This window comes from Oncorhynchus mykiss, chromosome 9 (assembly GCF_057628025.1).
Source record: "Oncorhynchus mykiss isolate SJ-2025 chromosome 9, ASM5762802v1, whole genome shotgun sequence".
Classification (NCBI taxonomy): Eukaryota; Metazoa; Chordata; class Actinopteri; order Salmoniformes; family Salmonidae; genus Oncorhynchus; species Oncorhynchus mykiss.
The window spans coordinates 13197015-13222101 of record NC_143030.1 but is presented as its reverse complement, the minus strand read 5'-3'; the positions used below and the strand labels follow the sequence as shown (position 1 = coordinate 13222101).

The following is a 25087-nucleotide window of genomic DNA, read 5'->3' as shown; positions in this document are numbered from 1 at the left end:
ATTGGCGCGGGCACTAGAAAAGTCTGCAGCACCCGGCCTCCCCCTGCTAGAATCCAAAGTCAAATGTCTGCTGTTTGCTGATGATCTGGTGCTTCTGTCACCAACCAAGGAGGGCCTACAGCAGCACCTAGATCTTATGCACAAATTCTGTCAGACCTGGGCCCTGACAGTAAATCTCAGTAAGACTAAAATAATGGTGTTCCAAAAAAGGTCCAGTCACAAGGACCACAAATACAAATTCCATCTAGACACTGTTGCCCTAGAGCACACTATACATACCTTGGCCTAAACATCAGCGCCACAGGTAACTTCCACAAAGCTGTGAACAATCTGAGAGACAAGGCAAGAAGGGCATTCTATGCCATCAAAAGGGACATAAATTTCAACATACCAATTAGGATTTGGCTAAAAATACTTGAATCAGTCATAGAGCCCATTGCCCTTTATGGTTGTGAGGTCTGGGGTCCGCTCACCAACCAAGACTTCACAAAATGGGACAAACACCAAATTGAGACTGAACGCAGAATTCTGCAAAAATATCCTCTGTGTACAACGTAGAACACCAAATAATACATGCAGAGCAGAATTAGGCCGATACCCACTAATTATCAAAATCCAGAAAAGAGCCATTAAATTCTATAACCACCTAAAAGGAAGCGATTCCCAAACCTTCCATAACAAAGCCATCACCTACAAAGAGATGAACCTGGAGAAGAGTCCCCTAAGCAAGCTGGTCCTGGGGCTCTGTTCACAAACACAAACACACCCTACAGAGCCCCAGGACAACAGCACAATTAGACCCAACCAAATCATGAGAAAACAAAAAGATAATTACTTGACACATTGGAAAGAATTAACAAAAAAACAGAGCAAACTAGAATGCTATTTGGCCCTACACAGAGAGTACACAGCGGCAGAATACCTGACCACTGTGACTGACCCAAAATTAAGGAAAGCTTTGACTATGTACAGACTCAGTGAGCATAGCCTTGCTATTGAGAAAGGCCGCCATAGGCAGACATGGCTCTCAAGAGAAGACAGGCTATGTGCTCACTGCCCACAAAATGAGGTGGAAACTGAGCTGCACTTCCTAACCTCCTGCCCAATGTATGACCATATTAGAGAGACATATTTCCCTCAGATTACACAGATTCACAAAGAATTCGAAAACAAATCCAATTTTGAAAAACTCCCATATCTACTGGGTGAAATTCCACAGTGTGCCATCACAGCAGCAAGATTTGTGACCTGTTGCCACGAGAAAAGGGCAACCAGTGAAGAACAAACACCATTGTAAATACAACCCATATTTATGCTTATTTATTTTATCTTGTGTCCTTTAACCATTTGTACATTGTTAAAACACTGTATATATATATAATATGACATTTGTAATGTCTTTATTGTTTTGAAACTTCTGTATGTGTAATGTTTACTGTTAATTTTTATTGTTTTTCACTTTATATATTTACTTTATATATTATCTACCTCACTTGCTTTGACAATGTTAACACATGTTTCCCATGCCAATAAAGCCCTTGAATTGAATTGAATTGAATTGAGAGAGAGAGAGAGACAGAGAGAGAGAGAGAGAGAGAGAGAGAGAGACAGAGAGACAGAGAGACAGAGAGAGAGAGAGACAGAGAGAGAGAGAGAGAGAGAGAGAGAGAGACAGAGAGACAGAGAGAGAGAGAGAGAGAGACAGAGACAGAGACAGAGAGAGAGAGAGAGAGAGACAGAGACAGAGACAGAGAGAGAGAGAGACAGAGACAGAGACAGAGACAGAGAGAGAGAGAGAGAGAGACAGAGAGACAGAGAGAGAGAGAGAGACAGAGACAGAGAGAGAGAGAGAGAGAGAGAGAGAGAGAGAGAGAGAGACAGAGACAGAGAGAGAGAGAGAGAGAGAGAGACAGAGAGAGAGAGAGACAGAGAGAGAGAGAGACAGAGAGAGAGAGAGACAGAGACAGAGAGAGAGAGAGAGAGAGAGAGAGAGAGAGAGACAGAGACAGAGAGAGAGAGAGAGAGAGACAGAGAGAGAGAGAGAGAGAGAGAGAGAGAGAGACAGAGACAGAGAGAGAGAGAGAGAGAGACAGAGAGAGAGAGAGAGAGAGAGAGAGAGAGAGAGAGAAATATATATATATATATATATATAAAAAAAATGCAATAAAGAAAATACAGAAAGAAAGAGAAAGTAAGAAAAAAAGTAAAGAAAACAGAAAGAAAGAAGTAGACCTTTTTGTTTGTTGATGTTTTCTGTGACCTGAGCCAACTCAAGCAAACACAACTGCCAGTGAGCTAAAGACGTGGGCACTTTCCTTCCTCTCTCTCTCAGGACAACCTGAGAGCTTATGGCTCTAGAAGTCAATTTTAAAAAGCCTGACTACTATAGTTTTCATGCCCAGACAAACAGAGGACGTGTATACAGGTGGACTAGTGGTTAGAGTGTAGGGGCAGTAGGTAGTCTAGTGGTTAGAGTGTAGGGGAGACAGGTAGCCTAGTGGTTAGAGTGTAGGGGAGACAGGTAGCCTAGTGGTTAGAGTGTAGGGGCGGCAGGTAGTCTAGTGGTTAGAGTGTAGGGGCGGCAGGTAGTCTAGTGGTTAGAGTGTAGGGGCAGTAGGTAGTCTAGTGGTTAGAGTGTAGGGGAGACAGGTAGTCTAGTGGTTAGAGTGTAGGGGAGACAGGTAGCCTAGTGGTTAGAGTGTAGGGGAGACAGGTAGCCTAGTGGTTAGAGTGTAGGGGCGGCAGGTAGTCTAGTGGTTAGAGTGTAGGGGCGGCAGGTAGTCTAGTGGTTAGAGTGTAGGGGAGACAGGTAGCCTAGTGGTTAGAGTGTAGGGGAGACAGGTAGCCTAGTGGTTAGAGTGTAGGGGCGGCAGGTAGTCTAGTGGTTAGAGTGTAGGGGCGGCAGGTAGCCTAGTGGTTAGAGTGTAGGGGCTACAGGTAGCCTAGTGGTTAGAGTGTAGGGGAGACAGGTAGCCTAGTGGTTAGAGTGTAGGGGAGACAGGTAGCCTAGTGGTTAGAGTGTAGGGGCGGCAGGTAGTCTAGTGGTTAGAGTGTAGGGGCGGCAGGTAGCCTAGTGGTTAGAGTGTAGGGGCTACAGGTAGTCTAGTGGTTAGAGTGTATAGGCGGCAGGTAGCCTAGTGGTTAGAGTGTAGGGGAGACAGGTAGCCTAGTGGTTAGAGTGTAGGGGCGGCAGGTAGTCTAGTGGTTAGAGTGTAGGGGCGGCAGGTAGCCTAGTGGTTAGAGTGTAGGGGCTACAGGTAGCCTAGTGGTTAGAGTGTAGGGGCGGCAGGTAGTCTAGTGGTTAGAGTGTAGGGGCGGCAGGTAGCCTAGTGGTTAGAGTGTAGGGGCGGCAGGTAGCCTAGTGGTTAGAGTGTAGGGGCGGTAGGTAGCCTAGTGGTTAGAGTGTGGGGGCGACAGGAAGACTAGTGGTTAGAGTGTAGGGGCGGCAGGTAGTCTAGTGGTTAGAGTGTAGGGGCGGCAGGTAGCCTAGTGGTTAGAGTGTAGGGGTGGCAGGTAGCCTAGTGGTTAGAGTGTAGGGCCAGTAACCGAAAGGTTCCTGGATCAAATCCCCGAGCTGACAAATTAAACATTTGTCATTCTGCCCCTGAGCAAGGCAGTTAACCCACTGTCCCCCGGGTGCTGTGGGGGGCGATTTAGGCAGCCCCCCCCCCTCCCAGACTAACTGTAACTGTAGACTAGCTGTAGACTAACTGTAACTGAAGACTAACTATAGACTAACTATAACTGTAAACTAACTATAGAGTAACTATAACTGTAAACTAACTGTAGACTAACTGTAACTGAAGACTAACTATAGACTAACTGTAACTGTAGACTAACAGCTCTGTCTGTAACTGAAGACTAACTGTAGACTAACTATAGACTAACTGTAACTGAAGACTAACTGTAGACTAACTGTAACTGTAGACTAACAGCTCTGTCTGTAACTGTAGACTAACTGTAGACTAACTATAGACCAACTGTAACTGTAGAATAACTGTAGACCAACTGTAACTGTAGACTAACTGTAGACTAACTGTAACTATAGACTAACTGTAACTGTAGACTAACTGTAACTGTAGACTAACTGTAGACTAACTGTAGACCAACTGTAACTGAAGACTAACTGTAGACTAACTGTAACTGAAGACTAACTGTAGACTAACTGTAACTATAGACTAACTGTAACTGAAGACAAACTGTAGACTAACTGTAACTGTAGACTAACTGTAACTGTAGACTAACTGTAGACTAACTGTAGACTAACTGTAACTGAAGACTAATTGTAGACTAACTGTAACTGAAGACTAACTGTAGACTAACTGTAACTGTAGACTAACTGTAACTGTAGACTAACTGTAGACTAACTGTAGACCAACTGTAACTGTAGACTAACTGTAGACTAACTGTAACTGAAGACTAACTGTAACTGTAGACTAACTGTAGACTAACTGTAACTGTAGGCTAACTGTAGACTAACTTTAACTATAGACTAACTGTAGACTAACTGTAACTGTAGACTAACTGTAGACTAACTGTAGACTAACTGTAACTATAGACTAACTGTAGACTAACTGTAACTATAGACTAACTGTAGACTAACTGTAACTGTAGACTAACTGTAGACTAACTGTAACTATAGACTAACTGTAACTGTAGGCTAACTGTAGACTAACTGTAACTATAGACTAACTGTAGACTAACTGTAACTGTAGACTAACTGTAGACTAACTGTAACTATAGACTAACTGTAACTGAAGACTAACTGTAACTGTAGACTAACTGTAGACTAACTGTAACTATAGACTAACTGTAACTGAAGACTAACTGTAACTGTAGGCTAACTGTAGACTAACTGTAGACTAACTGTAACTGTAGACTAACTGTCCCTGTAGACTAAATGTAGACTAACTGTAAATGTAGACTTACTGTAACTTTAGACTAACTGTAGACTAACTGTAGACTAACTGTAACTGAAGACTAACTGTAGACGAACTGTAGACTAACTGTAACTGTAGACTAACTGTAGATTAACTGTAGACTAACTGTAACTGAAGACTAACTGTAGACGAACTGTAGACTAACTGTAACTGTAGACTAACTGTAGACTAACTGTAGACTAACTGTAACTGAATACTGACTGTAACTGTAGACTAACTGTAGACTAAATGTAGAGTAACTGTAACTGAAGACTAACTGTAACTGTAGACTAACTGTAGACTAACTGAATACTAACTGTAACTGTAGACAAACTGTAGACTAACTGTAACTGTAGACTAACTGTAACTGTAGACTAACTGTAGACTAACTGTAGACTAACTGTAACTGAAGACTAATTGTAGACTAACTGTAACTGAAGACTAACTGTAGACTAACTGTAACTGTAGACTAACTGTAACTGTAGACTAACTGTAGACTAACTATAGACTAACTGTAACTGAAGACTAACTGTAGACTAACTGTAACTGTAGACTAACTGTAACTGTAGACTAACTGTAGACTAACTGTAGACTAACTGTAACTGAAGACTAACTGTAGACTAACTGTAACTGTAGACTATCTGTAACTGTAGACTAACTATAGACTAACTGTAACTGAAGACTAACTGTAGACTAACTGTAACTGTAGACGAACTATAGACTAACTGTAACTGTAGACTAACTGTAACTGTAGACTAACTGTAGACTAACTGTAACTATAGACTAACTGTAACTGTAGACTACCTGTAACTGAAGACTAACTGTAGACTAACTGTAACTGTAGACTAACTGTAACTGTAGACTAACTGTAGACTAACTGTAACTGTAGACTAACTGTAGACTAACTGTAGACTAACTGTAGACTAACTATAGACTAACTGTAACTGAAGACTAACTGTAGACTAACTGTAACTGTAGACTAACTGTAACTGTAGACTAACTGTAGACTAACTGTAGACTAACTGTAACTGTGGACTAACTGTAGACTAACTATAGACCCCTCTCCTCTCTCCTCTCCTCTCCTCTCCTCTCCTCTCCTCTCCTCTCCTCTCCTCTCCTCTCCTCTCCTCTATTCTCTCTCCTCTCCTCTATTCTCTCCTCTATTCTCTCCTCTCCTCTCCTCTTCTCTATTCTCTCCTTCTTTCTCTCCTCTATTCTCTCCTTCTTTCTCTCCTCTCCTCTCTCCTCTATTCTCTCCTCCATTCTCTCCATTCTGTCCTCTATTTTCTCCTCTATTCTCGCCTCTATTCTCTCTTCTGTTCTTACCATTCTCTCTATTCTCTCCTCTATTCTCTCCTCCATTCTCTCCTCTGTTCTCTCTATTCTCTCTATTCTCTCCTCTATTCTCTCCTCTATTCTCTCCTCTATTCTCTCCTCTATTCTCTCCTCCATTCTCTCCTCTATTCTCTCCTCTATTCTCTCCTCTCTCCTCTATTCTCTCTATTCTCTCCTCTATTCTCTCCTATATTCTCTCCTCTGTTCTCTCATCTCTCCTCCATTCTCTCCTCTCCTCTCTCCTCTATTTTCTCTATTCTCTCCTCTCCTCTCTCCTCTATTCTCTCTATTCTCTCCTCTATTCTCTCCTCTGTTCTCTCCTCTATTCTCTCTATTCTCTCCTCTCCTCTCTCCTCTATTCTCTCCTCTATTCTCTCCTCTATTCTCTCTATTCTCTCCTCTGTTCTCTCCTCTATTCTCTCTATTCTCTCCTCTCCTCTCTCCTCTATTCTCTCCTCTATTCTCTCCTCTATTCTCTCCTCTATTCTCTCCTCTATTCTCTCTATTCTCTCTCCTCTATTCTCTCTATTCTCTCTCCTCTGTTCTCTCTATTCTCTCCTCTGTTCTCTCCTCTATTCTCTCCTCTGTTCTCTCCTCTATTATCTCTATTCTCTCCTCTGTTCTCTCCTCTATTCTCTCCTCTCCTCTCTCCTCTATTCTCTCTATTCTCTCCTCTATTCTCTCCTCCGTTCTCTCCTCTGTTCTCTCTATTCTCTCTGTTCTCTCCTCTATTCTCTCTATTCTATCCTCTTCTCTATCCTCTATTCTCTCCTCTATTCTCTCCTCCATTCTCTCCTCTCCTCTCTCCTCTTTCCTCTATGCTCTCCTCTATTCTCTCCTCTGTTCTCTATATTCTCTCCTCTATTCTCTCCTCTCCTCTCTCCTCTATTCTCTCCTCTATTCTCTCTATTCTCTCTCCTCTATTCCCTCTATTCTCTCTCCTCTATTCCCTCTATTCTCTCCTCTCCTCTCTCCTCTATTCTCTCCTCTATTCTCTCTATTCTCTCTCCTCTATTCCCTCTATTCTCTCTCCTTTGTTCCCTCTATTCTCTCCTCTGTTCTCTCTATTCTCTCCTCTATTCTCTCCTCTATTCTCTCTATTCTCTCTCCTCTATTCTCTCTCCTCTGTTCTCTCCTCTATTCTCCCCTCCATTCTCTCCTCTATTCTCTCCTCTATTCTCTCCTCTATTCTCTCCTCTCCTCTCTCCTCTATTCTCTCTATTCTCTCTCCTCTATTCTTTCCTCTGTTCTCTCCTCTACTGCCCCAGACTATTGTATAGATCATTGATAGTTCACTCCACAGAGGCATAGACTATAGTTAGACAACAGGCATGAAACATGGACACATCTCAGCATTTTTTTAGGTCCGAAAAACATTAGATAAACCTTGACGTTGTGCATGACCTATCACTTTACCATGCTCTGTTTTTCAAAAGCTAGCCGTCTCTCGCGTTATGTTTCGCGGGCGTAGACTGTGTCCCTACATATTGCACTAGGCACTCTGGTCAGCACTGCTACACTATATAAGGAACAGGGTGCTATTTGGGACAGAGTCATAGTGTTTCTGTTTGATGAGGTCCAGCTATGTAACCTGGATTAGAGAGCTATGTCGTACAGATGAAGACTGATAACAGTATACTGAGCCTGAAATACCCCCTGATAGCTTCCAGATGTCACCGATTCTGTTAGTTACACTTACTGAACCCAGACCTGTTGATCTGAGTACGAACAGTAGACTATAATTTCTTCATCTGTCGACAGGCTGTCATTCTGAAAGTAATGCAAACAATATTTACATAGACACTAGCACATACAGACTGGGTTATTAGACTGGGTTATTAGACTGGGTTATTAGACTGGGCAATTAGACTGGGCTATTAGACTGGGCTATTAGACTGGGTTATTAGACTGGGTTATTAGACTGGGTTATTAGACTGGGTTATTAGACTGGGCTATTAGACAGGGTTATTAGACTGGGTTATTAGACTGGGTTATTAGACTGGGTTATTAGACTGGGTTATTAGACTGGGCTATTAGACTGGGCTATTAGACTGGGTTATTAGACTGGGTTATTAGACTGGGTTATTAGACTGGGCAATTAGACTGGGCTATTAGACTGGGCTATTAGACTGGGTTATTAGACTGGGTTATTAGACTGGGTTATTAGACTGGGTTATTAGACTGGGCTATTAGACAGGGTTATTAGACTGGGTTATTATACTGGGTTATTAGACTGGGTTATTAGACTGGGTTATTAGACTGGGTTATTAGACTGGGTTATTAGTCTGGGTTATTAGACTGGACTATTAGACTGGGTTATTAGACTGGGCTATTAGACTGGGTTTTTATAATGGGCTATTAGACTTAGTTATTAGACTGGGCTAATAGACTGGGTTATTAGACTGTTTAATTAGACTGTGCTATTAGACTGGGCTATTAGACTGGGTTATTAGACTGTTTAATTAGACTGGGTTATTAGACTGGGTTATTAGACTGTTTAATTAGACTGGGTTATTAGACTGGGCTATTAGAATGGGCTATTAGACTTGGTTATTAGACTGGGCTATTAGACTGTTTAATTATACTGGGCTATTAGACTGGGTTATTAGACTGGGTTACTAAACTGGGCTATTAGACTGTTTAATTATACTGGGCTATTAGACTTTGCTATTAGACAGGGTTATTAGACTGGGTTATTAGACTGGGCTATTAGACTGGGTTATTAGACTGGGTTATTAGACTGGGCTATTAGACTGGGTTATTAGACTGGTCTATTAGACTGGGCTATAAGACTGGGTTATTAGACTTTGCTATTAGACTGGGTTATTAGACTGGGTTATTAGACTGGGCTATTAGACTGGGATATTAGAATGGGCTATTAGACTGGGCTATTATACTGGGTTATTAGACTTTGCTATTAGACTGGGTTATTAGACTGGGTTATTAGACTGGGTTATTAGACTGGGCTATTAGACTGGGTTATTAGACTGGGTTATTAGACTGGGCTATTAGACTGGGATATTAGAATGGGCTATTAGACTGGGCTATTATACTGGGTTATTAGACTTTGCTATTAGACTGGGTTATTAGACTGGGCTATAAGACTGGGTTATTAGACTTTGCTATTAGACAGGGTTATTAGACTGGGTTATTAGACTGGGCTATTAGACTGGGATATTAGACAGGGTTATTAAACTGGGTTATTAGACTGGGTTATTAGACTGGGTTATTAGACTGGGTTATTAGAATACTTACAGATATGCCCCCTGAAGGCTTCCTCTTTCTAAAACTATTCTGTTGTTTGTGTTGCGACACTAAGAACACAATATTTTCCAGACACGGCAACTACTTCCTTTCACAGTCATAGGTCATAAGATCTTACTTCTGCACCACAGTCATATCAGGAATGCTAAAAAGACTGTGATAAATATACATTGCCTTGCGAAAGTATTCGGCCCCCTTGAACTTTGCGACCTTTTGACACATTTCAGGCTTCAAACATAAAGATATAAAACTGTATTTTTTGTGAAGAATCAACAACAAGTGGGACACAATCATGAAGTGGAACGACATTTATTGGATATTTCAAACTTTTTTAACAAATCAAAAACTGAAAAATTGGGCGTGCAAAATTATTCAGCCCCTTTATTTTCAGTGCAGCAAACTCTCTCCAGAAGTTCAGTGAGGATCTCTGAATGATCCAATGTTGACCTAAATGACTAATGATGATAAATACAATCCACCTGTGTGTAATCAAGTCTCCGTATAAATGCACCTGCACTGTGATAGTCTCAGAGGTCCGTTAAAAGCGCAGAGAGCATCATGAAGAACAAGGAACACAACAAGGAACACACCAGGCTGGTCCGAGATACTGTTGTGAAGAAGTTTAAAGCCGGATTTGGATACAAAAAGATTTCCCAAGCTTTAAACATCCCAAGGAGCACTGTGCAAGCGATAATATTGAAATGGAAGGAGTATCAAACCACTGCAAATCTACCAAGACCTGGCCGTCCCTCTAAACTTTCAGCTCATACAAGGAGAAGACTGATCAGAGATGCAGCCAAGAGGCCCATGATCACTCTGGATGAACTGCAGAGATCTACAGCTGAGGTGGGAGACTCTGTCCATAGGACAATCAGTCGTATATTGCACAAATCTGGCATTTATGGAAGAGTGGCAAGAAGAAAGCCATTTCTTAAAGATATCCATAAAAAGTGTCGTTTAAAGTTTGCCACAAGCCACCTGGGAGACACACCAAACATGTGGAAGAAGGTGCTCTGGTCAGATGAAACCAAAATTTAACTTTTTGGCAACAATACAAAACGTTATGTTTGGCGTAAAAGCAGCACAGCTCATCACCCTGAACACACCATCCCCACTGTCAAACATGGTGGTGGCAGCATCATGGTTTGGGCCTGCTTTTCTTCAGCAGGGACAGGGAAGATGGTTAAAATTGATGGGTAGATGGATGGAGCCAAATACAGGACCATTCTGGAAGGAAACCTGATGGAGTCTGCAAAAGACCTGAGACTGGGACGGAGATTTGTCTTCCAACAAGACACTGATCCAAAACATAAAGCAAAATCTACAATGGAATGGTTCAAAAATAAACATATCCAGGTGTTAAAATGGCCAAGTCAAAGTCCAGACCTGAATCCAATCGAGAATCTGTGGAAAGAACTGAAAACTGCTGTTCACAAATGCTCTCCATCCAACCTCACTGAGCTCGAGCTGTTTGGCAAGGAGGAATGGGAAAAAATGTCAGTCTCTCGATGTGCAAAACTGATAGAGACATACCCCAAGCGGCTTACAGCTGTAATCGCAGCAAACGGTGGCGCTACAAAGTATTAACTTAAGGGGGCTGAATAATTTTGCACGCCCAATTTTTCAGTTTTTGATTTGTTAAAAAAGTTTGAAATATCCAATAAATGTCGTTCCACTTCATGATTGTGTCCCACTTGTTGTTGATTCTTCACAAAAAAATACAGTTTTATATCTTTATGTTTGAAGCCTGAAATGTGGCAAAAGGTCGCAAAGTTCAAGGGGGCCGAATACTTTCGCAAGGCACTGTAAATATATATATATATATGGGGCGGCAGGGTAGCCTAGTGGTTAGAGCGTTGGACAAGTAACCGGAAGGTTGCGAGTTCAAACCCCCGAGCTGACAAGGTACAAATCTGTCTTTCTGCCGCTGAACAGGCAGTTAACCCACTAGGCCGTCATTGAAAATAAGAATTTGTTCTTAACTGACTTGCCTAGTTAAATAAAGGCAAAATAAGAATTTGTTCTTAACTGACTTGCCTAGTTAAATAAAATAAAAATAAATATAAAATTCAAAAAAGAACAAACAAAGTGTTTTGTAACTTGCTGGATCAGCAGGAAACCAGACCTTTTCATCTTAGAAAGAACATGGTCCTCATCCGTTGTTCCCATTGGAGACATCCATATGAAGACAGTACGCACTTCTGTAAGTGTCTGCTAAATGGCATATTGTACATGAAATATATTATAATATTATTGAAATGCAAATAATGTTTAGTCTGATTTCCATTGAGATTGGCAGTAGGTATTATGTATGAACGGGTAGTTGGTATATGAGGACCAAACTCTCCATCCTGTATGTAGCTCCAGGTTTATATGGGACAGTAGAAACATCTGTGTAGAAACATATCACCACATCCGTCAACTACCTAGAAAAAAGGCTAAATCGACAATTGGCTTGAAATTATAGATACAGTTATAGATCAAACCTGTGCGTTCCACACAACAAATGGCATACTCGTACATTGAGTTAGTCCCTATCGGTGTGTGTGTGTGTGTGTGTGTGTGTGTGTGTGTGTGTGTGTGTGTGTGTGTGTGTGTGTGTGTGTGTGTGTGACTGTGTGTGACTGTGTGTGACTGTGTGTGTGTGTATCCATATCAGCAGTAGTACACTACCAGAACAGTGCAGTAGTGATTTGGCTGGTGTCATCCCTGAGCTCCAGGCTCTACCTGCTATTCAACATCCAATCAGATTACATCACAGACAGAGGACATGCTGTCCTGATCACTCTAAATGCTAAATGCCATCAGAAAGGGGTCATGGCTAGACGGGATTCAGTTTTTGTCAAATTCAAGTCAGATTTGACTTTTCTTAGCAGGTTAGGAAACCTTATGTAGCAGGTTAGGATAATTAACGTTTTAGGTTAGGATAATTAGGTTAAGGTTAGGACAAGGGTTAGGGTTAAGGTTAGCTAAAATGCAAAAAAAAGAAAAAGATTTGACCTCAATTTGACAAAAAGCTGGATCCATTCTAGCCATAACCATTAAAAGTGAGGATGGAAAGAAGCCATTTTTATGGAAACTACCCTGAGGGTTTTTTCCAATGTTCATGACAATTGTTGTACGGCATAACAATTAGACAGAGGACAGGTATGTATGTGTTTTGTACTTTAGCCAACTCCTCTCTGACCATCACTATGATACCATAACCTACAATGAAAACAATAGTCATGTTATGATCAAGTTTACACAGAGTAAAAAACTCTAACCTGCAATGTCCCAGGTCTGTTTGTGTTTCAGCCAACTTCTCTCTGAGGACATGTGGGAAACTCTGCCAATAACAGTCAGGATTTAGATTAGATTAGATTAAATAAAGATCACACAGATCTGGCATACTCTGCCAACAACAGTCAGGATTTAGATTAGATTAGATTAGATTAAATAAAGATCACACAGATCTGTCATACTCTGCCAATAACAGTCAGGATTTAGATTAGATTAGATTAGATTAAATAAAGATCACACAGATCTGGCATACTCTGCCAACAACAGTCAGGATTTAGATTAGATTAGATTAAATAAAGATCACACAGATCTGGCATACTCTGCCAACAACAGTCAGGATTTAGATTAGATTAGATTAAATAAAGATCACACAGATCTGGCATACTCTGCCAACAACAGTCAGGATTTAGATTAGATTAGATTAGATTAAATAAAGATCACACAGATCTGGGATACTCTGCCAACAACAGTCAGGATTTAGATTAGATTAGTTAAATAAAGATCACACAGATCTGGGACCAGGCTACTCACTTAGAATCCACACAACATCTCAAGAGTGGAAGAAGAGAACGTCTTTGTGAGTGTGTTCTATGGATGAAAAGATCAGCGTTCTAAACTAACACTGAGTTCCAAACGTATCAAAGGAGAACAGACACAATGCCTCCATTTTAGAGACGTTTTTAGAGGTTTACCCACAATGCTTGGTGGAAGAGAAACAAACCAACAGACATACAGTGGTTCCTCCTCTAAAAGTTTTGAGCTTGCACCGCGGCACTTAGAGGTACCCTGCGTCACAGCTGCATTGCTCCAGACCACCACAAGGGGGAGTTAGAGCACTCGTTATGCATTCGGGTCACACGGTTTTTATATGACCAAGTGGTTCCGTGGGGTTCGAATGACAAATTTGACGTGAGCCACCTGTCCCTGGTGACTTTCTTCAGCAAAGATGCCTGAAAAAAACATTACGGTGGAAGCAAATGTAAGTATGTATAACGTCATAACGAGTCAAACAAAACATGTAGAATTGAGAGGAATATTTTAGTTAATGTAGAGACAATCGATTGTGCATATTTTTTTGTCATAAAGTTAATTTCCAAAAATCTCTATTTAGCATGTTTCTTTCAGTCATATCCAATACCAGGAGTATCAAACTCCCTTCTTTACCTTATCTTATTCTTTATCCAATACCAGGAGTATCAAACTCCCTTCTTTACCTTATCTTATTCTTTATCCAATACCAGGAGTATCAAACTCCCTTCTTTACCTTATCTTATTCTTTATCCAATACCAGGAGTATCAAACTCCCTTCTTTACCTTATCTTATTCTTTATCCAATACCAGGAGTATCAAACTCCAGTCTTTACCTTATCTTATTCTTTATCCAATACCAGGAGTATCAAACTCCCTTCTTTACCTTATCTTATTCTTTATCCAATACCAGGAGTATCAAACTCCCTTCTTTACCTTATCTTATTCTTTATCCAATACCAGGAGTATCAAACTCCCTTCTTTACCTTATCTTATTCTTTATCCAATACCAGGAGTATCAAACTCCAGTCTTTACCTTATCTTATTCTTTATCCAATACCAGGAGTATCAAACTCCAGTCTTTACCTTATCTTATTCTTTATCCAATACCAGGAGTATCAAACTCCAGTCTTTACCTTATCTTATTCTTTATCCAATACCAGGAGTATCAAACTCCCTTCTTTACCTTATCTTATTCTTTATCCAATACCAGGAGTATCAAACTCCCTTCTTTACCTTATCTTATTCTTTATCCAATACCAGGAGTATCAAACTCCAGTCTTTACCTTATCTTATTCTTTATCCAATACCAGGAGTATCAAACTCCCTTCTTTACCTTATCTTATTCTTTATCCAATACCAGGAGTATCAAACTCCCTTCTTTACCTTATCTTATTCTTTATCCAATACCAGGAGTATCAAACTCCAGTCTTTACCTTATCTTATTCTTTATCCAATACCAGGAGTATCAAACTCCCTTCTTTACCTTATCTTATTCTTTATCCAATACCAGGAGTATCAAACTCCAGTCTTTACCTTATCTTATTCTTTATCCAATACCAGGAGTATCAAACTCCCTTCTTTACCTTATCTTATTCTTTATCCAATACCAGGAGTATCAAACTCCCTTCTTTACCTTATCTTATTCTTTATCCAATACCAGGAGTATCAAACTCCAGTCTTTACCTTATCTTATTCTTTATCCAATACCAGGAGTATCAAACTCCAGTCTTTACCTTATCTTATTCTTTATCCAATACCAGGAGTATCAAACTCCAGTCTTTACCTTATCTTATTCTTTATCCAATACCAGGAGTATCAAACTCCAGTCTTTACCTTATCTTATTCTTTATCCAATACCAGGAGTATCAAACTCCAGTCTTTACCTTATCTTATTCTTTATCCAATACCAGGATACCAGTCTTTACCTTATCTTATTCTAGTTCTTTATCCAATACCAGGATACCAGTCTTTATCTTATCTTATTCTAGTTCTTTATCCAATACCAGGATACCAGTCTTTATCTTATCTTATTCTAGTTCTTTATCCAATACCAGGAGTATCAAATTCCAGTCTTTGAATGATGCTGTATCTGCATGTATGTATTACATTTATACACTTCAACAGTGTTTACCACTCCTGCTCCTGGGACATCAATGGTTACACATTGTAACTCTGCAATAGACTAGAAACATGATTTAACTAGTTAAAGGCTGATTTGTAATTCATATATACAGAATAAAAAACAGTACATCCTGCCAGCACGCCCAGAAGCGTGCTGAATGACTCGTGGAAGAGAGAGAGGAACCAGATGGGAGTAACAATCCAGGCTATTTGCTCTGAAGACCAGCATAACACTGTAAGGAAAAAAGCAGGTTTCTAACCCTCAACATTCTAGCCCGAAGTCCCGCGTGCTATCGACTGTGCCCTAATGTATTCATAGGGGTTGGGGCCGATTGTGGCTAAAAATACGTCATCAATTGGAATCTTTAACGTGCAAAGGGGGAAACGTATTATTATTAGCGTAGCAGGATGGGCTATTAGCTGAACAATAGACTATTCAACCTTTACTAAAGAATTGTATAATAGCCGAGCTAGGTGTGAACCCCCCTCCATTCCCCAACTTGCAACAAATAATTTGTATTTATCTTTCCACATCTACCTATGTATCTATCTAAACACGGTTACTGTTCTGGGGAAGAAAAAAAAACAGTTGAGTCTATTTCTTCGGAACCTAGACCTATATAAAATAAGTTAACTGTCTGAGGTAGGCTATGACACTTAACAGCCTAATAGAAGTCGTATTTTTTTTAATGAGGCCAACTGGTCCAAAATGTGGCATCCTACATAAAACAATCATTTAAAGAAAAAAAGTTTGCACGTTCGAAACTAAAACAATGTAACTAATAATTAAAAGCGCACATTTGTAAATCCCAAACTCTAAAAGTAATTGGAAAGGTAGAAACAAATGATGTGTGACATTGTGGTTACAATAAAAGATGTAGCCCATCATGCAATGTAGTCGATGCTTAAGTTCTCTAAAGTGTTACATTTCTAACTCAAAAGAGCACTTCATCAACATCTTTATGGTTTCGTTAATCTTCTTGATCTCCTTCCTTTTGTTCTGTAGCAATTTTGAGCAAATTGCTCAAGGGTCACGGTTGATTTGTCTGTGAAGATGTTATTGAATGTCTCGCCAGCTTTGATCCATGTCTGGGCCTGCAGGACGCAAGGTTATTTGTTTGTCAGACGAATCATTGGAATTGTTGACTCACTCACGCGTTGAAAAGGGCGAGGGACGGAACCCGTGTCACAGTCCATGCCTGGCACACCTGTGAGCCCTGGAACTCCAGCTGTGACAGGCAGAGTCAACATACCTGGCGGGTTCATCAGGTCGTGGGTTCACCCTGACATTTCCATTCCTCTTCTGACAACAGAACTTGACCAACGGTTCACCAGGCACAGCCCGGACCGTTATGCTGTTCTATTATTCCAAGGATGTGTAACGGAAGAGAAATACCACGAGCGGACACAGAATACATCGCCTTCCCACTGTGGCTGTCTATATCAGCACCGTTTCACACTGCTCTGAGACAAGCATGGATATAAGAAAATGTTCAAATATTCCATGATATTCTTAAAATATGTGTTGACTGAATATAAGCAAGTGATGTCTGCTAAATAATCAAGTTATGTTTCTCCAGAAATAAATCATTCTAAATAACAAACTGGCGTTATTTACAAATGAGTGAGAATGTCTCACCCCATGTTCAAGAATGGCCTTTTTCTCGCTCACTCTAGGTTTAATGAGAACGAAATCTCCCAAATATCGTTACATTTTAAACAAAGCAATTATTGTTATTAATTCATTTAGAATTATATAAAAGCCCCTTAGATATTCTCAGATATTCTCATAGATCCTAACAGAAAATGCCTAGTCCTCCAATCCACATGTAATTATTGGCTGAGAGTCATATCATTGAAAAAAATATTTGTAGATATATTGTTAAAAATGGTGTAGGTGTTATTTATTTAAAGAGGATATGGAAGTTAGAAGCCAAAGCCTACAACTATTTTAGCACCATTTCGCGCTGCTCTGAGACAAGAACGGGAACTCTGAGACAAGCACGGGAACTCTGAGACAAGCACGGGAACTTTGAGACAAGCATGGGAACTCTGAGACAAGCACGGGAACTCTGAGACAAGCACGGGAACTTTGAGACAAGCTCGGGAACTCTGAGACAAGCACGGGAACTCTGAGACAAGCTCGGGAACTCTGAGACAAGCACGGGAACTCTGAGACAAGCACGGGAACTCTGAGACAAGCTCGGGAACTCTGAGACAAGCTCGGGGACTCTGAGACAAGCACGGGAACTCTGAGACAAGCTCGGGAACGCTGAGACAAGCACGGGAACTCTGAGACAAGCACGGGAACTCTGAGACAAGCTCGGGAACTCTGAGACAAGCTCGGGAACTCTGAGACAAGCACGGGAACTCTGAGACAAGCACGGGAACTCTGAGACAAGCTCGGGAACTCTGAGACAAGCTCGGGAACTCTGAGACAAGCACGGGAACTCTGAGACAAGCACGGGAACTCTGAGACAAGCTCGGGAACTCTGAGACAAGCACGGGAACTCTGAGACAAGCCTACTCCTTCCGGGGTTAGAGATTTGATCTCTAAAATCAATGGAGGTTACTAAACTAACCTGAGAATATCTCTGGTTGACTTGTTCTAATTTAGTTTGTTTATCAGTCACATGTAGGAGTATTTGATTTAAACAAAGCCTTTCACTCTATACCCAAGGACTTCCGTCTGAATTTCAGCTATGTATTTCACTTTATTTGTTTCCTCTACTGTTGAGGAAGTCATATTGAATTTAAAATGAATCCTAGTCAAATTCTTTCCATCAAGCTTGATCAATACAACCTGACATAAGACACACGTTCAGGTTTTCCAAAGGGATTGATTGGCTACAGATATCTGTTATCTTTGATGTTGATTGGATACAGATATCTGTTATCTTTGATGTAGATTGGATACAGATAACTGTCATCTTTGATGTTGATGTTGATTGGATACAGAACTGTTATCTTTGATATTGATTGGATACAGATATCTGTTATCTTTGATGTTGATTGGATACAGATATCTGTTATCTTTGATGTTGATTGGATACAGATATCTGTTATCTTTGATGTTGATTGGATACAGATATCTGTTATCTTTGATGTTGATTGGATACAGATATCTGTTATCTTTGATGTTGATTGGATACAGATATCTGTTATCTTTGATGTTGATTGGATACAGATATCTGTTATCTTTGATGTTGATTGGATACAGATATCTGTTATCTTTGATGTTGATGTTGATTGGATACAGATATCTGTTATCTTTGATGTTGATGTTGATTGGATACAGATATCTGTTATCTTTGATGTTGATTGGATACAGATAACTGTTATCTTTGATGTTGATTGGATACAGATATCTGTTATCTTTGATGTTGATTGGATACAGATATCTGTTATCTTTGATGTAGATTGGATACAGATAACTGTCATCTTTGATGTTGATGTTGATTGGATACAGAACTGTTATCTTTGATATTGATTGGATACAGATATCTGTTATCTTTGATGTTGATTGGATACAGATATCTGTTATCTTTGATGTTGATTGGATACAGATATCTGTTATCTTTGATGTTGATTGGATACAGATATCTGTTATCTTTGATGTTGATGTTGATTGGATACAGATATCTGTTATCTTTGATGTTGATGTTGATTGGATACAGATATCTGTTATCTTTGATGTTGATTGGATACAGATAACTGTTATCTTTGATGTTGATTGGATACAGATATCTGTTATCTTTGATGTTGATTGGATACAGATAACTGTTATCTTTGATGTTGATTGGATACAGATATCTGTTATCTTTGATGTTGATTGGATACTTAAGGTCTGACAAGCAGGGCGAAGACTGTGTTGATTGTATTTTGAAACTGTATTTCAGTATGAAAATGTCACTCTGGATAAGAGCATCTGCTAAATGACTAACATGTGAGTGTTGTTGTAATTACATGCATGGCTGTTTCACCATGAAGGACTGCAGCTTTAATACACCGCACACACTTTCTGTGAGACACACACACACACACACACTCCATACCTTAAAAAACTTGTGACACAACTAATACACACTCAGTCGCTTCAACTGAAGAGAATGAGTCTCGACAATTGTGTCAGACTTTGTAACTTACAAACAGCTCTAGAAACAGTAGTAAAAAACACAGACCTATTGAATACACAGACCTATTGAACACACAGACTTATTGAACACACAGACATACTGAACACAGCCATATTGAACACAGACTTATTGAAGACAGATATATTGAACACACAGGCATATTGAACACACAGACATATTGAACAAACATACCTACTGAACACACACACACTTACTTGAGAGGACCTAGTAACACGACACACACACTTTAATTGAAGTAAATTAGTCTCAACAATAAACACACAGACTGACACCATACCTGTAGGTGGGGAATCAGTGGGATGATCCAGTCAGTGAGTCCGCTTAGAGACAAGCTGACAGGGAGCAAATGTGTCCTGCAGTCTGCTCAGCTACCGCTCAAAGCCTCACACTCAGTAGAGACGCCTAGCGCTCACACTCAGTCGAACTCACGCAGTGGAGACACAAAAGCGGGTGTGTGTTGTCCACTCCAAATGGGGCATGAGGGAACACACAGGGTGGAAAGAGAGAGAGACAGATGGAGAGAGAGACAGACGGAGAGAGAGAGAGAGACGGAGAGAGAAATGGAGCGAGAGAAGGAGGAAGAGAGAGATCTGCTCACTCCATCTGCTGGAGTTAATCAGTCGGCAGTGTCTCGCTGCCAAGGAATCACTTCACGTAAACAGTGTGACAGGACAAGGGAGGGGAGAGGAGGAGGAGGGGAAAGAGAGGGAGGGGGAGAGGAGGAGGAGGGGAAAGAGAGGGAGGGGGAGGAGAGGAGAGGAGGAGGGGAAAGAGAGGGAGGGGGAAAGGAGGAGGAGGGGAAAGAGAGGGAGGGGGAGAGGAGGAGGAGGGGAAAGAGAATGAGGGGGAGAGTAGGAGGAGGGGAAAGAGAGGGAGGGGGAGAGGAGGAGGAGGGGAAAGAGAGGGAGGGGGAGAGGAGGGGGAGGAGAAAGAGAGGGAGGGGGAGAGGAGGAGGGGAAAGAGAGGGAGGGGGAGAGGAGGAGGAGGGGAAAGAGAGGGAGGGGGAGAGGAGGAGGAGGGGAAAGAGAGGGAGGGGGAGAGGAGGAGGAGGGGAAAGAGAGAGAGGGGGAGAGGAGGAAAGAGAGGGAGGGGAAAGAGAGGGAGGGGGAGAGGAGGAGGAGGGGAAAGAGAGGGAGGGGGAGAGGAGGGGGAGGGGAAAGAGAGGGAGGGGAGAGGAGGAGGAGGAGGGGAAAGAGAGGGAGGGGGAGAGGAGGAGGAGGGGAAAGAGAGGGAGGGGGAGAGGAGGAGGAGGGGAAAGAGAGGGAGGGGGAGAGGAGGAGAAGGAGGGGAAAGAGAATGAGGGGGAGAGTAGGAGCAGGGGAAAGAGAGGGAGGGGAGATGATGAGGAGGAGGGGAAAGAGAGGGAGAGGGAGAGGAGGAGGGGAAAGAGAATGAGGGGTAGATGAGGAAGAGGGGAAAGAGAGGGAGGAGGAGGAGGGGCGAGAGAGGGAGGGGGAGAGGAGGAGGAGGGGAAAGAGAGGGAGGGGGAGAGGAGGAGGAGGGGAAAGAGAAGGAGGGGGAGAGGAGGAGGAGGGGAAAGAGAGGGAGGGGGAGAGGAGGAGGAGGGGAAAGAGAATGAGGGGGAGAGTAGGAGGAGGGGAAAGAGAGGGAGGGGAGAGGAGGAGGAGGGGAAAGAGAGGGAGGGGGAGAGGAGGAGGAGGGGAAAGAGAGGGAGGGGGAGAGGAGGAGGAGGGGAAAGAGAGGGAGGGGGAGAGGAGGAGGAGGGGAAAGAGAGGGAGGGGGAGAGGAGGAGGGGAAAGAGAATGAGGGGGAGATGAGGAAGAGGGGAAAGAGAGGGAAAGGGGAGACGAGGAGGAGGGGAGAGAGAGGGAGGGGGAGAGGAGGAGGAGGGGAAAGAGAAGGAGGGGGAGAGGAGGAGGAGGGGAAAGAGAGGGAGGGGGAGAGGAGGAGGAGGGGAAAGACGGAGGGGGAGTTGAGCTGCCTCGTTGCGAGGGAGGGGAGGAGGGAGGAGAGGAGGGGAGGAGGGAAGGAGAGGAGGGAGGAGAGGAGGGGAGGAGAGGAGAGGAGAGGAGGGAGGAAAGGAGGGGAGGAGGGAAGGAGAGGAGGGAGGAGAGGAGGGGAGGAGAGGAGGGGAGGAGGGGAGGAGAGCTGCCTCATTGTGAGGGAGGGGAGGAGGGAAGGAGAGGAGGGGAGGAGGGAGGGAGAGGAGGGGAGGAGGGAAGGAGAGGAGGGAAGGAGAGGAGGGGAGGAGGGAAGGAGAGGAGGGGAGGAGGGAAGGAGAGGAGGGAGGAGAGAAGGAGAGGAGGGGAGGAGAGGAGGGGAGGAGAGGAGGGAGGAGAGGAGGGGAGGAGGGAAGGAGAGGAGGGGAGGAGGGAAGGAGAGGAGGGAGGAGAGGAGGGGAGGAGAGGAGGGTGGTTAAGACATTTTGGTTCAATTATTATTATAATTATTATTAAATCACTGATAATGATAATAGCAACTATACTGATACTATTTGGTCTTTATGAGTTTGTTTATTAGTTAAGAAAAGTTTGTTTATTAGTTAAATAAAGTAAAACCCTCTTAAGGCCTCACTCCCCCCTATCTGAGATATCTTCTGCAGCCCTCATCCTCCACATACAATACCCGTCCTGCCAGTCACATTCTGTTAAAGGTCCCTAAAGCACACACATCCCTGGGTCACTCCCCTTTTCAGTTCGCTGCAGCTAGTGACTGGAATGAGCTGCAACAAACACTCAAACTGGGCAGTTTTATCTCAATATCTTCATTCAAAGACTCAATCATGGACACTCTTACTGACAGTTGTAGCTGCTCTGTGTGGTGCATTGTTGTCAAACTACCTTCTTACCCTTTGTGTTGTTGTCTGTCCCCAATAATGTTTGAACAGTACCAGGTTTTGTGCTGCTACCATGTTGTTGTCTTGTTGTGTTGCTACCATGCTGTGTTGTCATGTGTTGCTGCCATGTTGTGTTGCTACCATGCTGTGTTGTCATGTTGTGTTGTTGCCTTAGGTCTCTCTTTATGTAGTGTTGTCGTGTCTCTCTTGTCGTGATGTGTGTTTTGTCCTATACTGAGAGGGTCAACTTAGTCCGTTTAACCAATTTATTTGCTATTTAGTCCAACTATTATCGCAGCCTCCAGTATTTATGCTGCAGTAGTTTGTGTCGGGGGGGCTAGGGTCAGTTTGTTATATCTGGAGTACTTCTCCTGTCTTATCCGGTGTCCTGTGTGAATTTAAGTATGTTCTCTCTTTCTTTCTCTCTCTCAGAGGACCTGACCCCTAGGACCATGCCTCAGGATTACCTGGCATGATGACTCCTTGCTGTCCCCAGTCCACCTGGCCATGCTGCTGCTCCAGTTTCAACTGTTCTGCCTGTGATTATTTGACCATGCTGGTCATTTATGAACATTTGAATATCTTGGCCATGTTCTGTTATAATCTCCACCCGGCACAGCCAGAAGAGGATTGGCAACCCCTCATAGCCTGGTTCCTCTCTAGGTTTCTTCCTAGGTTTTGGCCTTTCTAGGGAGTCTTTCCTAGCCACTGTGTTTCTACACCTGCATTGCTTGCTGTTTGGGGTTTTAGGCTGGGTTTCTGTACAGCACTTTGATATATCAGCTGATGTACGAAGGGCTATTTAAATAAATTTGATTTGATATTTAGTAGTCTTATGGCTTGGGGATAGAAGCTTTTCAGGAGAATGTTGGTGTCAGACATTCATGCACCGTGTCACGCCCTGACCTTAGAGATCCTCATTATTCTATATGTTTGGTTAGGTCAGGGTGTGACTCGGGTGGGAAAGTCTATGTTTTCTATTTCTTTGTATGTTCTATTTCTATTTTTTTTTTGCCTAGTGTGGTTCCCCATCAGAGGCAGCTGTCTATAGTTGTCTCTGATTGGGGATCATATATAAGTTGTCATTTTCCTTTTTGGGTTTTGTGGGATCTTGTTTTCCGTTTTAGTGTCTGTACCTGACGGAACTGTGCGCTTTCATTTTCACTTTGGTTATTTTGTTTGCGTGTTTTTTGAAAATAAAATAACATGAACACTTTCCACACTGGGCTTTGGTCCACTCCTTTCGACGAGAGTCGTTACACACCTTGCAGTGCGGAAGCAGATAGCCACCCAAGCCATAGGCTGTTCTGTCTTTAGAAACTAGTACAGGTCAAATCAAATGTATTTATATAGCCCTTACATCAGCTGATATCTCAAAGTGCTGTACAGAAACCCAGCCTAAAACCCCAAACAGCAGGAGTGGGTCTAGTGTGTCTGGGATGATGAAGTTAATGCCATAACCAGCCTCTCATAGCACATCACGATTACAGATGTGAGTGCTACAGGGTGGTAGTCATTGTGGCATGAAGCATTAGAGTTCTTGGGAGCACAGTGTTATTGTCGGAGCGTGCATTAAATGAATTGAGTGTCATGTCTTACCTCGTGCCGTCAGGCCTATGTAGCTCTGAACTACGCTACTCATATCAGGTCTAAAACCTGCTACTCGCATTACTGCTGTTAGTGGGTTAAAAACATGGTTAATTAAAAACCACCTTGAGATATTGTCATGTTACCTCGTCAACCAATTCCCCAACCCATCCAGGAATACAGACATGCTCTCAATCTGACCAAGATGGCTCTCAGGAGCCTACCAATTGTCAAATCCAGCCAGGAATCATAAATATCTATCGTCTTTGGAACATGTCTTCGCTAAAATTGTTAGGGGAACGGAATGTTGAGCAATCATACGGAATGTAATCAATACAATCACTTACAAAGGGCTGAATCCAGATTGAACTGTGACACTCTAGAATAGAACTGTGACACTCTAGAATAGAACTGTGACACTCTAGAATAGAACTGTGACACTCTAGAATAGAACTGGGACACTCTAGAATAGAACTGTGAGACTCTAGAATAGAACTGGGACACTCTAGAATAGAACTGTGAGACTCTAGAATAGAACTGGGACACTCTAGAATAGAACTGTGAGAATGTTCTTAATAAACGAACCAGTGAACAAACAAACCCATGATTCAATTAAAGTATGTTAATCTCTCTGTCTTCAGTAATTGACCCCATTGTGCCTGTTTATAGGGTATCAGAGATTATGATTACTATGATTGGGCAACAACTACGCCACCATAACCCCTTGACATTACAGTGGCTGTAGTACTAAGTAATGACCAGTAATTACAGTGTAACCAGTATTGCAATGAGTCCTTGTTACACTGTTGTTACACTGTACTTAGGGTTAGGGTTAGGTAGGGTCCATCCGCTTGTCTTTCCTTCTTTCAAATGACTTTGTTCCATAAACAGACACATGTGCTGGGTGCAGGAAGATGGGAGAAGTCACGGGCGTTTATCTTTGCGTGTGTTTGTGTGTGTGAGAGAAAGAGAGAGCGCGGGAAGGATCGAAGATGACACTGCTAGATCAGGAAGTGACTGAAGTGAGTGCAGTCTGCACATTTGATACTGTAGGAATATTGAAATATTTACCTACTTAACATCTGTGTTTTCTT

The 25087-nt window shown here is 42.2% G+C and overlaps 1 protein-coding gene across 4 annotated transcripts in view; it reads right to left on the bottom strand.

The window, feature by feature from the left end:
• The window catches only part of LOC110532909 (rho GTPase-activating protein 6), a 131829-nt gene that overhangs the window by 68942 nt on the left and 37800 nt on the right, over positions 1-25087 (bottom strand). Inside the window, exon 1 of one of the 4 annotated variants that reach the window (XM_036987295.2) lies at positions 19887-20265. The exons of 2 other annotated variants lie outside the window; for them this stretch is intronic. The gene's annotated coding sequence lies outside the window, so the exon portion shown is untranslated. Of the gene's footprint in view, positions 1-19886; positions 20266-25087 lie in introns of those variants that run through there. One more of the 4 variants, XM_090183505.1, reaches the window with a different exon arrangement.